A 13,769-nucleotide genomic window follows, 5' to 3' on the forward strand; every position below is an offset into this window, starting at 1 on the left:
AACCAAAATTTCCTACGAGGAAAGAGCAGAGGGAAAAATAAGAGTCAGTCACTGCCTTCTCAGAGGGCTTCAGCTTTTTGCTCAGGACTTTGGCATTCGTGCTGACATCAGCACAAGAGATGCTCGGTAGGTGAGCAATGGAGCAGCACCCTCTGTGTACACAAACATACATGTCTGCTGGAAGATGCAATCCCATTGGGTCATAGATACATGGAAGCTATTTTTTCCTGCTGGAATCCATTTTAATTTAGCTCCTGATTCATATTTCATTCATTCTCCAAAACCACAAAAACAGGATAGGTTTACAGCCTGTACTATTTGGATGAGTTGTGGAGGGGGAAAAACAGGGGAATAAAGCAGGTTGCTTTCTGGAATGATGGTCTGTGTCACTACGAGAGGAAAAAATCTAAGAAAAGGCAGGGGGAAGGAATTAGAGGCTCTCTTCTTCGTTTTTAGTTTATTTCAGGAAAATCTAATCTTCCTCTCACCTTAGGCAGAGGTGGACTTAATTTTGCTCTTATTTCTTCAGGCTTTAGTGGTTTGAAAGATACATCATTCCTGTTTTCTTTCTCCTTATTTCTCAGGATATTTGAAAGTATTGTAATTTTTCACATGAAAAACATATGTAATATTTTCAGAACGCTAACACAAATATCTCAGTTTTCTTTGACAAAAAACATAAAAAGATACGGAGTGAAACATGAACAATTACCTCTGATGCTTTGGGGGAGGGAGGGGGGCAAGAAACGAAGGGGAGACTGAGGCACAGGAGTTCAGAGCTAAATTTAAACGAGGAATTTCCCTGTATTTTGTCATTCTGCTTTTGAAACTGCAGCCACAACAGACAGTTTGAACTGTGTTGAGTGAGAGGCTGAAAAAGAAAATTTCCCCAGGCTGTGTCATGCAGGTATCAGCCCCAGGGAAGCTTTTAGAGCAGGACGAAATGCAGCGCGGGCAGGGGAAGCTCCGGCCAGCTGGAGCTGAGGATGACCTGCGGCTGAGGCACTTTGCAAAATTGCAAGAGCTGCCAAAATTAAACTGTGAAGTCAGGCGGGAAGGCAACCAATGGCCGACGAGATCAGAAGTTCAGAGATGCCCCAGATGAGCTCCCAACAACAAGTGCGGCCGACGTACACCGGAGTTTATTAAGGATGTTGAGAGGAGGGGAAATACTGGCGCAGAAGATGCCCAGCTGGTGAGGAGGGACGGGTGGTGATACTCAGGTCACTTGATGAATCCCATTGGCCAAGCCCCTGGGAGATCCCACCCATCTGCAAGTGTAAAATAAATCTCTAAAGTTGTATCTCGCGTACCACTTGACCTTATTGCTTTTGGCCGGCTGGCTTTGTATCTATTTATTTATTTATTTTTATGCCCGTACCCTCAGAGGGGCTGGAAGGAAATGAATTTTGAAGCGGCGCCTTTCACCACCTTGCAGTACTACCCCGAGCCCTGCATCCCGCGGTGAGTCCCGGGCGTGACGTAGCCCTCTCCTATCGCGGCTCTGATCTCGGTGACTCGTGTAATTGTTAACTTGCCGCTATCGGCCGGGGGCAGCTGGGCTGCACGCGGAAAAAATGTGCCGCTCTCTTCATGCTCAGTGGAGCTTACTATTATTTTTGGCTTTCTAACAGGTTACTGTTTAATTATAGGCATCCGCTTGAGATATCGGCCTCTTCCTCTTTGGCGTTAGAGGAAAAATGTAAGATAAATAACGTGAAAGCTGATAGTGTTTTGGAGGTGAAGGTTACTCAGTGCTTTGGGAAGCGCACGGGTTGCTCTCGCTTTCTATAGCAATGTATGTTTATTTGTTTCTTTAAGTGAAAAACTCCTGGACAGAACATAAGCTTAATTATTAAGCTCTGAGATTTGGGAGTAATAAGGATTAATAATAAGGATAAATAAATAATTTAAAAGATCCAGAGAGGAAACAACTCCTTCTAAGGGAATGCATGTCTCAAAGAATATTTTTTCATTCTGTTTAACAGCCAGCACAGAGCCTGACAACCACTCTTATTTTAGCTTTGTTGTTAAGCTGAGTTTTAGAACTTTCCAGCAGATAAAAGAGCATGTCCGCACGAGGTATCACGGTGTCACATTGTCGGTCTGTTTGTTTCTCCCAATAGGAGATACTATATTTAAGCATGTAAATGACATGTAGATGGTATTTTTCCAGTCGTAAAGTTCGGAGAGGTGAAATCCTCAGAGCGCGGTCGCTTGTTGGGCTGCTTTAAGGCTCCTTTCTGGCCGTGCTTGGAAAAACCCTGGCTCCTGTCTCACCGCAGCATTCCATCCGCAGAAGGGTTAACTCTTAACTCATCCTCTTCACGGTGCATGTGTTGCATAGCTGAAGGCTTGGCCACTGCGATCTCGTTTTCTTTCCCCCCACTCTCAGGATTTGTTGCAGCATTGTTGTTTTCCCCCTTAATGTGCTCAGTGCCACTGTGCTTTCGGTGCTCCCTGCGCTGGGGAAGGAGAGGAGGGGAGCAGGGAAATAGCGAGCGGTACTTGGCCATGCTGCCACAGTGCAGGAATGTGGAATGAAGCCAGGGGGGTTGGTTTCTCTTCCACAGCACCAGCACGGGGCTGCCGGCTACATGCGGTCATGCTCTGCTGTCCCAAAACCCCACCAACCCCAATGGGGAGCTGCATGGGGTCAGGAGAAGCAATGTGGGAGCAGCGCCCACCCGGGAAGGTGCACTGAGGGGGGGAGCAGTGGGGTCTTAGCATCCCGAAGGATCGTAGAATCACAGACTGTCCCAAGTTGGAAAGGACCCATAAGGATCACCAAATCCAACTCATTTCAAGTCCAACTTTCAGTGTTTGGAAGCTACAGCTAAGCAAATTCCCAAATAGAAAATTGAAAGAAAATATATTTTTTAATAAATTGGAAAGTCCAGAGATGCATCAGGAAGGGTTCCTGAGCTGCAGAGCTACCTCCCAGAGCCCGTGAACTCTGCCAGTCTGTCCTGTCCTGTGTCAAAGAATAGGGTTGTAGAATTGGCACCGTGACTCAGGCAAAAATCCCAGCCGGAGCAGGAATCAGGGAATAAAACTCCCTTGGCTGTACTTTGCAGACCCATTGGAGTGAGCCTTCCTCACCATTACGTGTGTGTCCTCCAAGAAGTCACTGCTCCCGGCGGCGCGTAGTGGCACGATGAGGTTCTGTAAGTGGCCATTGTGCTGTGGGAAGCCTCAGGACAGCTTGGGACAGATAAAGTTTGTGACACCCTTCAGTTGTAAAACCTGATCGAGATGTAGCTTAGAGTAATAACGCGTCTCAGCTGTTGCACATGTCTGTTTATGTGAACGGAGGGTGGCATTTGTCCAGTTATTAGTGGCCGTCCTCTGCGTGGTCGAAATCAGCTGGGAGCTGGTCCCCGAAATACTTCTCTCAGTGGGAAGACATAGATGGCGCTCAGCTTGAGGCTCTGCCCATGGGATGCCTTTCGGGATGTGCTGGGTGACATTCTTCTGACTGATTTAACAAAACTGAACGGTTTCATAATTGCATTTATTTTACGCGCTTTGAAACATTTTTGCTTTGATGTGGTCAAAGCGCGTTATTTAGTTAACACCAATGTGCTTCTCTGCAACTTGGGCTGCATTAATGTATCTTTCCTTAAAATTATATGTAAATAATAATCTAAAGAGCAAACTGATAACATTGAGCTGAGGCATGCTGGCAAAACAGTTGCGGAAAGCGTTCGAAATGCTGTTAAAATGGGAGCAGGGGGGTCACGCTGACAGCCAGATCAGCTGGGACACGGGACAACGCCCTCCTCCTTTGGCATGGGGAGGGATCTCCACCTTCCCTAAGTGCCCACCTAGCTGCAGCTGGAAGCCGCTAATGCAGAAGGAGGACGACACTGTAATTATGATCAAAGTCCAGCTGTTCAGAGCTATGTAATTAGCTTTGCTCTCCAAAGCTGCTTTTTTTTTTTCAGCTAATGCCTGGTTGGGGGAGTGCTGTTTACGGATAAGTTACTTGTGTTCTCAGAAATAATGGTCATTAGCCTGTGCTTCAGCCAGGAGCTGCCTCCTGTTGGGGCTGCACCTGCCTGTGTTCTGTGCTGGGTCCTGCCCTGCTTGCCGTGTGCCCTGCTAATTGGTGCCCCAGCATTTTGGGACAATGAGGTTTTCGTAGAAACATTAAGGTTGGGAAAGACCGCTAAGGTCAAGTCCAGCTGTTGACCCGTCACCTCCATGCCCACTAACCATGTCCCTCAGTGCCACATCCCCACAGTTCTTGAACACCTCCAGGGACAGTGACTCCACCACCTCCCTGGGCAGCCTGTGCAAATGCCTCACTGCTCTTTGTCTCTTCAAAGGCATTCTGTATCTCACTCTTCCTTCCTCTTTCATTTACGTCTTTGTGTTCTCAGCACAACAGGAGACATGGCCTTGGGTTTTGGTTGAGGAGTTGCTAAAAATAAATAAAGGAAGGAGCCATCAAGCAAATGGGAAAACAAACAAACAAAAAAACTGGCCAGTTATGAAGAAAACCTCTTGGTAATAGAGAACGGAAGAAACTGTCAGAAATTAGTTGGAGCCTGAAAGAAAGAAAGGGCACAGGACATGGCAGCAGCTTCTCCTGGGCTCTGTAACCATATCGATTTTGATGAGCAGGGATCTTCCATCAGGGGCACTGCATGTGTGGCTTCACCTCTCTCCTTCATTTCCCACACCTACCAAACGGGGCTGGCAACCAGATGGCAATTATCAGTTAGGAGCCTCGCCAATGCTAATGCTTGCAATGCATTATAGGCAAAAAACACTCTTACCTCTCATTGTTGCTAATAGGCAGTGTTCTCTCTCATTAACAATTAGTAATTAAGCAGATTTCCTTCTTTTGGATTGGAAGGGACCTCATTCAGGCAAACCATGCAAGCTACTCTGGTTTGGTTTAGCTGGGGATGTTGGAGCATAGGAGTGCTTAAGCTGTTACAATGCAGAACCTTGCAGGAGGGTATCATCCCATGTGCAGAGCTCTGTGTAATGCTTGCATTTGGGCAACTGCATGCTTTTTTTTCTTTGTGCTGTGCTGAATAAAATAACCTAACTCTTGCCATGACAGGGCTGACAAGTCTAATCTGCCTTCACCTTTGAGAGGGGAGCCCAAATCTGCCCTTCTAGCAGAAAGACCTGAAGCCAAGTGAGGAAAGGCACGTGGCTCGGTACAGATCTTTCTGCAGAACCAGCTGGGGGTGCAGCAGGTACTTTCCAGAGATGTAGAGAGGGGCCAGAAGCAGTCCTGAGCAGCTCGCGGTGCAGGACGTACAGGAGGGGTCAGCATGCAGTGTGGCCCTATGGGCGGCAGGGCTTTGTGGTACAGCTCTGCAGGGGATACACTGCCAGCACTGGACATCTCAGCTGCCACCTTGGTAAGGTCATGTGGAGGTGGGAGGGAAGGTGTTCCTTTTATATTTGAGGTGTGTTCTTTGCTTGTTCTCCTGCTTTAATAGCACTGTCTCATCAGAAGATGGGATTAGAAGGTAGGATCTTTACAAAACACTGCCCAAGAGCAGCATATGGCTCTTCTTCCTTCCCCTTACGCTCTGCTCTTCCCTCACTGCCTTCCTGTTTGTTCCACACTGGACCTCTGCTCCATGTCAGAAACCTCACTGTGCTAAGGATGCTGAGATCCATCCCAGTCACTGCCAAGGACATTGCTTTTTTCTTTTCCTCTTCAAAGCGCAGTATCGGCTCTTCAGAGTCAAAAAAAAAAAAAAAGATGTTTAACTGCTTGGAGGCCCTTTTAGTGCTGCTTAAAGGATTAAGGTGGAACTGAATCGACCGTTTTCTGTTTTTCCCAACTCCCAAAGGACTGGAAGCAAAATGTACGAAGTCTTTCATGTGGTCCTTTTTCCTCTGAAGGGAGAATACCTAATTCATAGGATCTTGCTCAACTTCCAAAAAAAAACGTGAAAAGATTAGAGAATCAAGCTCTCAATAGCTCATCTGTTTAGAAACGTTTAGGGTGTTTGTGGAACAAGTTATAAACATAATCCCCTGCTGATTTGTGCAGCATCACCCTGCTACAAGCTGATTTACCATTGCTCCTCTCAACAAACAGGGATTTCTGGCCTGAGATAGAGCAGAAGTCCAAGTGACCAAAGGGTTTTGAGCCCCTTTTGGAAAACGTTCACAGGTACCACAAGGCAAGGGTGAGGAAGGGGGGCTTTTGGTCAAGGAAGAAATGAGGGAAACCTGGCTATTTATTTTGTGCCTTCCCAAGGAACTGAGTTCTAAGTTAGTTTTTTATTTTTCTGCAAACCTTCCTGGGAACGCAGGCATTGTGGTGAGAGCCAATGGTTATTCTGTCATAGAAATTTTGACTTCTGTTTAACTTTTGAAAAGCTGTAACCTATGGTCAAAATGGAAATACGAGAAGAAAAAATGTTTAGCTCTAATAGATTTCTGAGGTCTGTTTGACTAGATCTGCTGATATTAGATATCCTCGCCTGCTTACATAGCTTCATGAAAACATCTGTACCTGTTCTTAGGACTTACCTATGTGATTTTAGTGTCTTACTATGGTATAACAGACATCTCCTGGTGGGATTTTGCTGCTGAGTCATCTCCTACCAGGTGTTTGAATGCCACAGGTGGCCTGATGTGATAAATACTGATGCAGCGAGGGGAATTCACTCTGCACATGGAGCTATTAAGAGTGAGCAGGGGGAAACCCTGCAGTAAGCTGTCAGGGGTTCAGCAGGCTCTTGGCAACACCAAAATAAGTCTGCTTACAAAACCTTTCTCTAGCAGGTTCAGTGCATGTTGAGCAACGTTAGTCTGCCTCTGAGTCAATGCATGCTGGAAAAAATGCATGGAAAGAAGCTTGCACTGTGCAGCTGAGCTTCTGGGCCCTGCAAGCAGCAGCTGCGTGTGCAGCCCTAAATCAGCCGCAGTGGCTGTCTGAACTCAAACTGCTGGTGGGGTAAAGGCATGGCCTCAGGTGGTCAGATATCACAAAACTGAAGACTTAGATGAAAAACACCTTTACATTTTGTTCCGTGTTTGTTCATTTGAAAATTTTCTTCTTAAAATACGCAGGCTGGCAACGTGATTCCTGATTTTGATGGAGCTGGGGACTGGTGTATTCACAGCACTCCAGGAGGTCGTGCTTTAAGATAATCATAAGCAAAAACCATAAATCACGTTAGGTGTGGCAGTGTATTGATGAAATTATAGGGAGCCTACCCTGTAATTTCTTAACACCAGGCACAGTTGCACAAGCGAAGATTCTGTGAGCAGGGCAGGAATTGTTCCTGTACACACTCACAGTGTTTCTGATAAGCAGTTCTCTTGTCTTTGCCTTCCAGGACTGTAATCTGCTCTTAATCCTTTGTCCTTCATCTGCTCTGTCTAGCAGCTATTTTGTGGCATAGTGAAAGGTTTTTTCAAGTGCTCTTATTTTTAAGAGAAGGATTCTCTGCCCTTGGGCTTAGCAATAGCAGGCCTGCCACAGAGTTGCTCAATGCTGAAAAATGGTAGCCACCTCTGTCTTTAGCAGAAGACCTCGTTGTCCTGTAGGAGTATCACTGGTGGCAGGGTAGGAAGTTGAGTGGTTTTTTTAATCGTCCAAAGCACGCTGGTCTTAGCAGGTTGGCTGTGGGGGACCTTCAGCCAAATTCAGATTTCAGGGCTGCCCCTAACATCTGTTTTGCTGGTGTTTCTCTTTTGCATTTTAATTATTTACTGAAACACAGGATGTTGCTCTTTACAGTTTCCTGCTTCTAAAGAGTCTTGGGGACTTTTTGCATTATCGCGATGATTTAATTTATATTTTTGTAAAAATCAACCTTCCTTCGGAGAGATTGAGTGAGGGACTTCATACATCCCCCGAGCAGTTCATCAAGAAAAGAATTTGTGTAACCAAAGACTCGGGAAGAGTAGGTGCCGCAGGGAGCCGAGAGTCTTACCTGGCTCAGCTCAAAATGTCACCAGCCTTTCGCAGCAGACAGTCTGAGACCCTCCTGTCCTAAAAAAGAACTTCATGTTTGCTGTCTGGGGAAGCTGTCCCTCCCCTCTCCGGTTACATTTACGTGACGAAAGGCCCTGCCACACATAGTATCCCAGGGCTGAGGATCAGCGAGGCAATGCAGGATTTCTCTCACTTTGCTTCCTCCTGGGGGGCCAACGTTGAGACCTGCCTGGGGTGTCCTTTCACCAGCTTGCCTATCTGCCCTGTGTACCTGGGGACACTAGCATCTAGTAGTGTAATGCTGACTACATTTAGTGTGAGGCCACACCTCGAGTACTGTGTTCAGTTTTGGACCACTCACTGCAAGAAAGACATTGAGGCCCTGGAGCGTGTCCAGAGAGGGGCAATGGAGCTACGAGGGGTCTGGAGCGCAATGAGGAGAAGCTGAGGGAATGGGGATGGTTCAGTCTGGAAAAGGGAAGGCTCAGGGGGGAGACCTTGTTGCTCTCTACAACTCCCTAACATGAGGTTGTGGTGAGGTGGGGGTTGGCCTCTGCTCTCAGGTAGCAATGATGGGACGAGGGGGAATAGCCTCAAGTTGTGGCAGGGGAGGTTCAGGTTGGATATTAGGAAAAGTTTCTTCCCAGAAAGAGTGGTGAGGCACTGGCACAGGCTGCCCAGGGAGGTGGGGGAGTCACCATCCCTGGAGGTGTTCAAGAACCGTGCTGAGGTGGCGCTGAGGGATGTGGTTGGTGGGCATGGTGTGATGGGTTGATAGTTGGACTAGATTACCTTAGAGGTCATTTCTGATCAGGATTCTATGATTCTATGATCCTGGCACTGGCTGCTCAGTGTGCCATGTTGCCCAGTGCTTTCCTAGTTCTGGCCCCTTCCAGAGCCACACAACATCTCATGAAAGCCCATGCGTGAAACCCTGCTGCCTTGCTGAAGCTCTGATGTGTTTGGCTGTTATTTTACCACCTGTAATAAATACAGCAATTTCTCATTCTGTGTTGTGGTCTCTGTGCCGGCATGGTGGAGGTAGGCTAATGAAACCTGAGAGATACTGGCTGTGCTCAGCGCTGCAGCATTTCAGCAGACAATAGTTAGAAGAGGGAAAACCCAAGCCTCCTTGTTTCCTGTGGGAAATACTGAGAGCAAGCTCCTTGTTAACAACGGACAGCAGCAGACTGCTGAATTTGTTATGGGTAAATGCTGAGCTTGTGGGAAGACGCTGATAATGAAAGCTCAAAAGGGGGGGGTTAATTCAGCCTCTGGAAGGTCAGGTTTCCAGCCATCACCTCTTCAGAGCTTTATTTTCCTTTTTATGTACCCCACATCGCTCCACTGCAGTGATGAAGGCCTGTCATAGCTGTGCTTTGTAGTCACTTAAAAATGAACTTTCTTCTGAGGTTGTTTTGCTTTATTTTCTGCTGCTATTCCCTGGTGCTGCAGAGGGTTGGATAACTGGAAGGGACATGGTAAGCTGGTTTGGGTTGTGGTTTAGGCTGCTTTGGGTGTTTAGCACCTGCCTTTGTCCTTCTGCCCCTCTAGAACAGAGCTGCCTGATGAAACCAGTTTCCTTTTTTTACCATGCAGCAGTATCTAAAATTGAGCAAGATAAGTCCTTTTTTGTTCAGACCAAAGGCATTTCTTTCTTACTCTATTTTTTTTTTTTATAATGGACTTGAATATGTTTCGTGGCTTCTAAACCCTTCGCCTGTCAAGTCTACCTTGCAATTCTCATTTTCAAATTTGCCTTAAAAATACCTCAGAATTTCAAGGGCAGGGCCTGGATTTTGCATCCCTGCCATTTGCAAGAAGCCTTCCTCGCTGCAGCAAGGCTCTGCCTGACAGCTCCCACTGCTCCCTCTATGCCGGCACCCTAAATAGGCTTGGGCCAGGGGTTGGCTGGAAAGGTGAGTTAGTAAATAATACAGTTGCAACAGCTGATTGTTTTTTTAGTGCTTTTCAAAAATGGATGAAGAGTTAAGTTTTCTTTTGTAATTTAAATTTGGAAAGTCTTGAGACAGTATCTCCCTGGAGATGTACTCGTTGCCAGCAGGTCCCTGTGTGCTTTACAAAGCTGATGGCATTGCTATAGCTGAGGAATGGAATGCAAAGATGGCCAGGTAAGCCAGCAGCTGAGCTGAAGATGGCTGGGTGTGCTGAACCCCAGCCTTGTGGTACAGCCCTGGGCTTCCCAGCGGGGGTTGCTTAGCCTTCTGAATGGTTTTCTGGAGGCTGAAAGGGCTCTGTAGTCCATACAAGCAAGCAGTGGGCAGAAGAACATCTTGCAGGGCGCAGAACATGCCTTGGTAGGGCTGACACCTTGGTCACAGCTTTGTCCCTCTCTGCCCTTGCTGAGAAAGGGAGTGGGTGTTTGGGATGTACAGGAGGGCAGGGGATGTCTGTGGCTGGGTGAGACGGTGGTTTCCAAGGATGAGTGAGAAGCTGAGGGTGTAGAAGGGGGTGTCCAGAGCTGAGTGGGCAACGAGAGAGGCCTGGGAAAGTTCATAGAAAGCTAACGCATGGAAGGAAAAAAAATCAGAGGTGACTTTGCTCCAACAAATTAGGGGTTGATAATGATATCTCTAGTCCTGGTGGGGCCGTTTGCTTCCTGAAGGCCTGAGGACAAAGAGATGCCTCTGACGTGTAGAAGTGGCCCCCGCTGTCAGGCTGAGAACGATGAGATGCAGTTCCTGGGCTGCTGACATTCTGAACCTGTCTGGCTTCCAGCAGTGTTTTGCAGTGGGCTGTGCAGTGCTCAAGCCAGGAGCCCCTCGGCAGGGCAGTACGGGTGCATGGCTTTTCTCCCTGTGGAGCTCTGCTGCCTACACCGGAGCAGGGTGCTGGTGTGGAACCGCAGTGATGTAACGTGCTCCAAGGGGATGCTGCGGGGCTGAAAATGCTGCACTGCGGGCATCATCAAACGCAAGCTGACTCTAACTGAAAGAAGATGATGAATGGGAGAAAATCCCCCATGTGTTTTTCAGCGTGGTGAATGAGGAGGACCGTTCTGTGCAGGCAGTTTCACTTTCTTTGCTGTGGGCCAGTTTTGTCCTTGAGCAGAGAGCATCCGAAAAGCTGAGCTATCCTTCCTCCACCTTTCCCCTCCACTCACACACACAAATGTACCCAGAAGTGAAATTTAAGTCATGGAGAGACCAGAATACACATACAACAGACTCTATTGGAACACTGAGATTTTTAAAGCAATGCAGTCAGCATTCCTCTGAGACAGAATTGCTTTAATTCCTCTAAACATCGTACATCTCACAGCTGAAGCAGGGCAAGTACAATACAGGTATCATTTGCTTACAGAGCAGGAAGAAGCTCCAGTCCTTGATGGATGCTCTAGGACCTCAGCAGTGTCACAGGCTCCTTTTGCTGTCTGTCGCTCCCAGCTCCCCTCCCATGCCTCCCACATACCCTTGGCTGCTGGCTTCTGAGACTGGGGCTCACCCTTTGGGCAGTCCGCCTCCTCAGATTTCTACTGCACATCTCCGTCGTTCTCTTTTCTCTCAGCTACCCTTCCCACAATCATGGTTGCCAGAGGAGGTGGTGGATGTCCCAACCCTGGAGACACCCAAGGTCAGGCTGGAGAGGGCTCTGAGCACCTGATCGAGCTGTAGGCATCCCTATTCACTGCGGGGAATTGAACTATATAGCTTTAAAGGTCCCTTCCAACTCCGTGGTTCTATGATTATTCTATGCTGCTGCAGTCTACACATGGGCATGCATTTGGGGCATGGTCTCCGCTGGGCTCTTCCAGGGTGCACTTGGCCACACAGGGGTGGCCAGGGTGAGCATGGTCCCACTGCGGGGAATTCCGGCTGACGCCGCCTGCCAGGCACACGCCTGTCCCGTGCTGCCAGAGCCCGCTTCCTTCTCCCCTTGCACAGCTGTGTGCTTCATTAGGTAGCGAGGTCTGCAAATCATGGCAGCGTCAGAATGCAGAGCGGGGGGAATTCCGGCAAGACAAGCGCTGCCAAGTTCCTGGAGTGTCAACAGCGGGGTCAGAGGAGGAGCCCCCTCCCCACTCAAGGATTGAAATACAACTAATGGCAAGATCTGGGCAATTAAGTGGAGTGCTCATCAACTTAAAACCGTTTGTTTGCCGTTCCTTTTGATGCCCTTCAATATGTAACCGGAGAAGGCAGCACCCAGCTTGTGGATTGGGATTGCTAGAGCCCGATTGGAGGCTGCTGACTTCTCTGCTCTGTGGCTCGCTTCCCTACTGAGCCTGCGTCCTGTGACAGCAGAGGGCTGATACACGAAGGCGTGCATGAACAAGGGGCTGTTGTGCAGTTAACTGCTGAAAGCACCCAGGAAGAAAGGTTAGGTGTTAGCCTGGACATCTGGGTTCGAGTCCTGCTTCCATCCTGAGTTCTCAGTGTGGCTCACGGCCAGTCACAGCATTTTGGCAGCCATTATTTTCATTCCTGGGCATCACCTTTTTGGTGCCTAAACATTAATGAGATTGGGGGTTTGTTACTCTAGGAAGTGCAGCGCCTGCTCTACCCAAAGAATTCAAGGCCTTTTTTGAATGTCTGTACCAAGACACCCAGAATCACTGAATTGTAGCATGGCTTGGGTTGGAAGGGACCTTAAATCCCACCCAGTCCCAGCACCCTGCCATGGGCTGGCTGCCCCCCACCAGGGATGGGGCACCCACAGCTCTCTGGGCAGCAGTGCTAGGGCCTCACGGCCCTCTGAATGAAAAATTGCCTCCTAATCTCTAATCTGAATTTCCCTTCTTTTAGTATAAAACCATTTCCCCTTGTCCCATCACTGTCTGCTCGTGTGAAAGGTCAGCCTCCCAAAATCACCAGTTCCCTTTTGTGCAGCACCGGCCCGGGACTCAGAAGACCAAGGCTGTATTTCTGGCTTGCTGAGTAACCATGAGTAATCCTGTGACCTCCCGGTGACTTAGTTTTCCCACAGGTAAAATCGGAATAATGACTCTATCTTCCTTTGTAGAGCACTGAGAGATATGGATAAAATGAGACATAGTAGATAACGTATTTAGACATTATTAATTATTCATTTGGTTCATTTGTGTGATGTGCAATTGCTTTCTTCGTACCAGCAGATGTTCTCTTTGCATCAGGATTTCCTAAATTCTCTGCCACTAGCTCCTTTAGAAGAGCATATATTGTGGAAAAGCACAGTACCTTACAAGGAGAGACCTCTCTGGCCCCATCTGCTTGTCCACAGACTGAGGACTACAGACCTAGTGACAGAAAACTGTACACCAATGAGAGCAGGAAGTGACATTGTTTCACTTGGGCAGCAAACAGAAAAAAAAGTTCCAAATTGTTCTGCTCATCCCTACTATGAATGATTTCTTCCCTCATTTCTCACGGAGGATTTATGATGCATAGAACCGATATGAAGCCATGAAACTCCGCATCTGTAAACCACGCTGTCAGCTTCTGAGAGTTCACACACTCTATGGGGGAAATGCAAACTCTCACAAAAGCAGCGCCAGAGGTGCTGAGCTCCAGGGAAGCTAAGGAGAAGTGGAGGGGCTCAGATCTCTTGGAAGCCAACCCAGGAGCTTCACTGAGATACTTTATTCATTTCTGATTCCCCCAAATACTCAACTGTTAACCTTGGGGCAGTTGAGAGTGTTGAAGCTACAAGTGTGTTTTGGAGGGGAAACCAAGGAAAACCACACTATCTCCTCGCTGTGGCAGCCTTTCTTATATTTCTAAGGAGGTCTTGAGCACATGCCACAGTAATGCCAAGCTGTACCCTACATCAGGTACCCACCCTGTAACAGTGAAAGTGGGAGGCATCTGCCTTTAAGGTCGAGGCTACAGAGAAGGGTCTGAGC

Source organism: Numida meleagris, chromosome 4 (genome assembly GCF_002078875.1).
Source record: "Numida meleagris isolate 19003 breed g44 Domestic line chromosome 4, NumMel1.0, whole genome shotgun sequence".
Classification (NCBI taxonomy): domain Eukaryota; kingdom Metazoa; phylum Chordata; class Aves; order Galliformes; family Numididae; genus Numida; species Numida meleagris.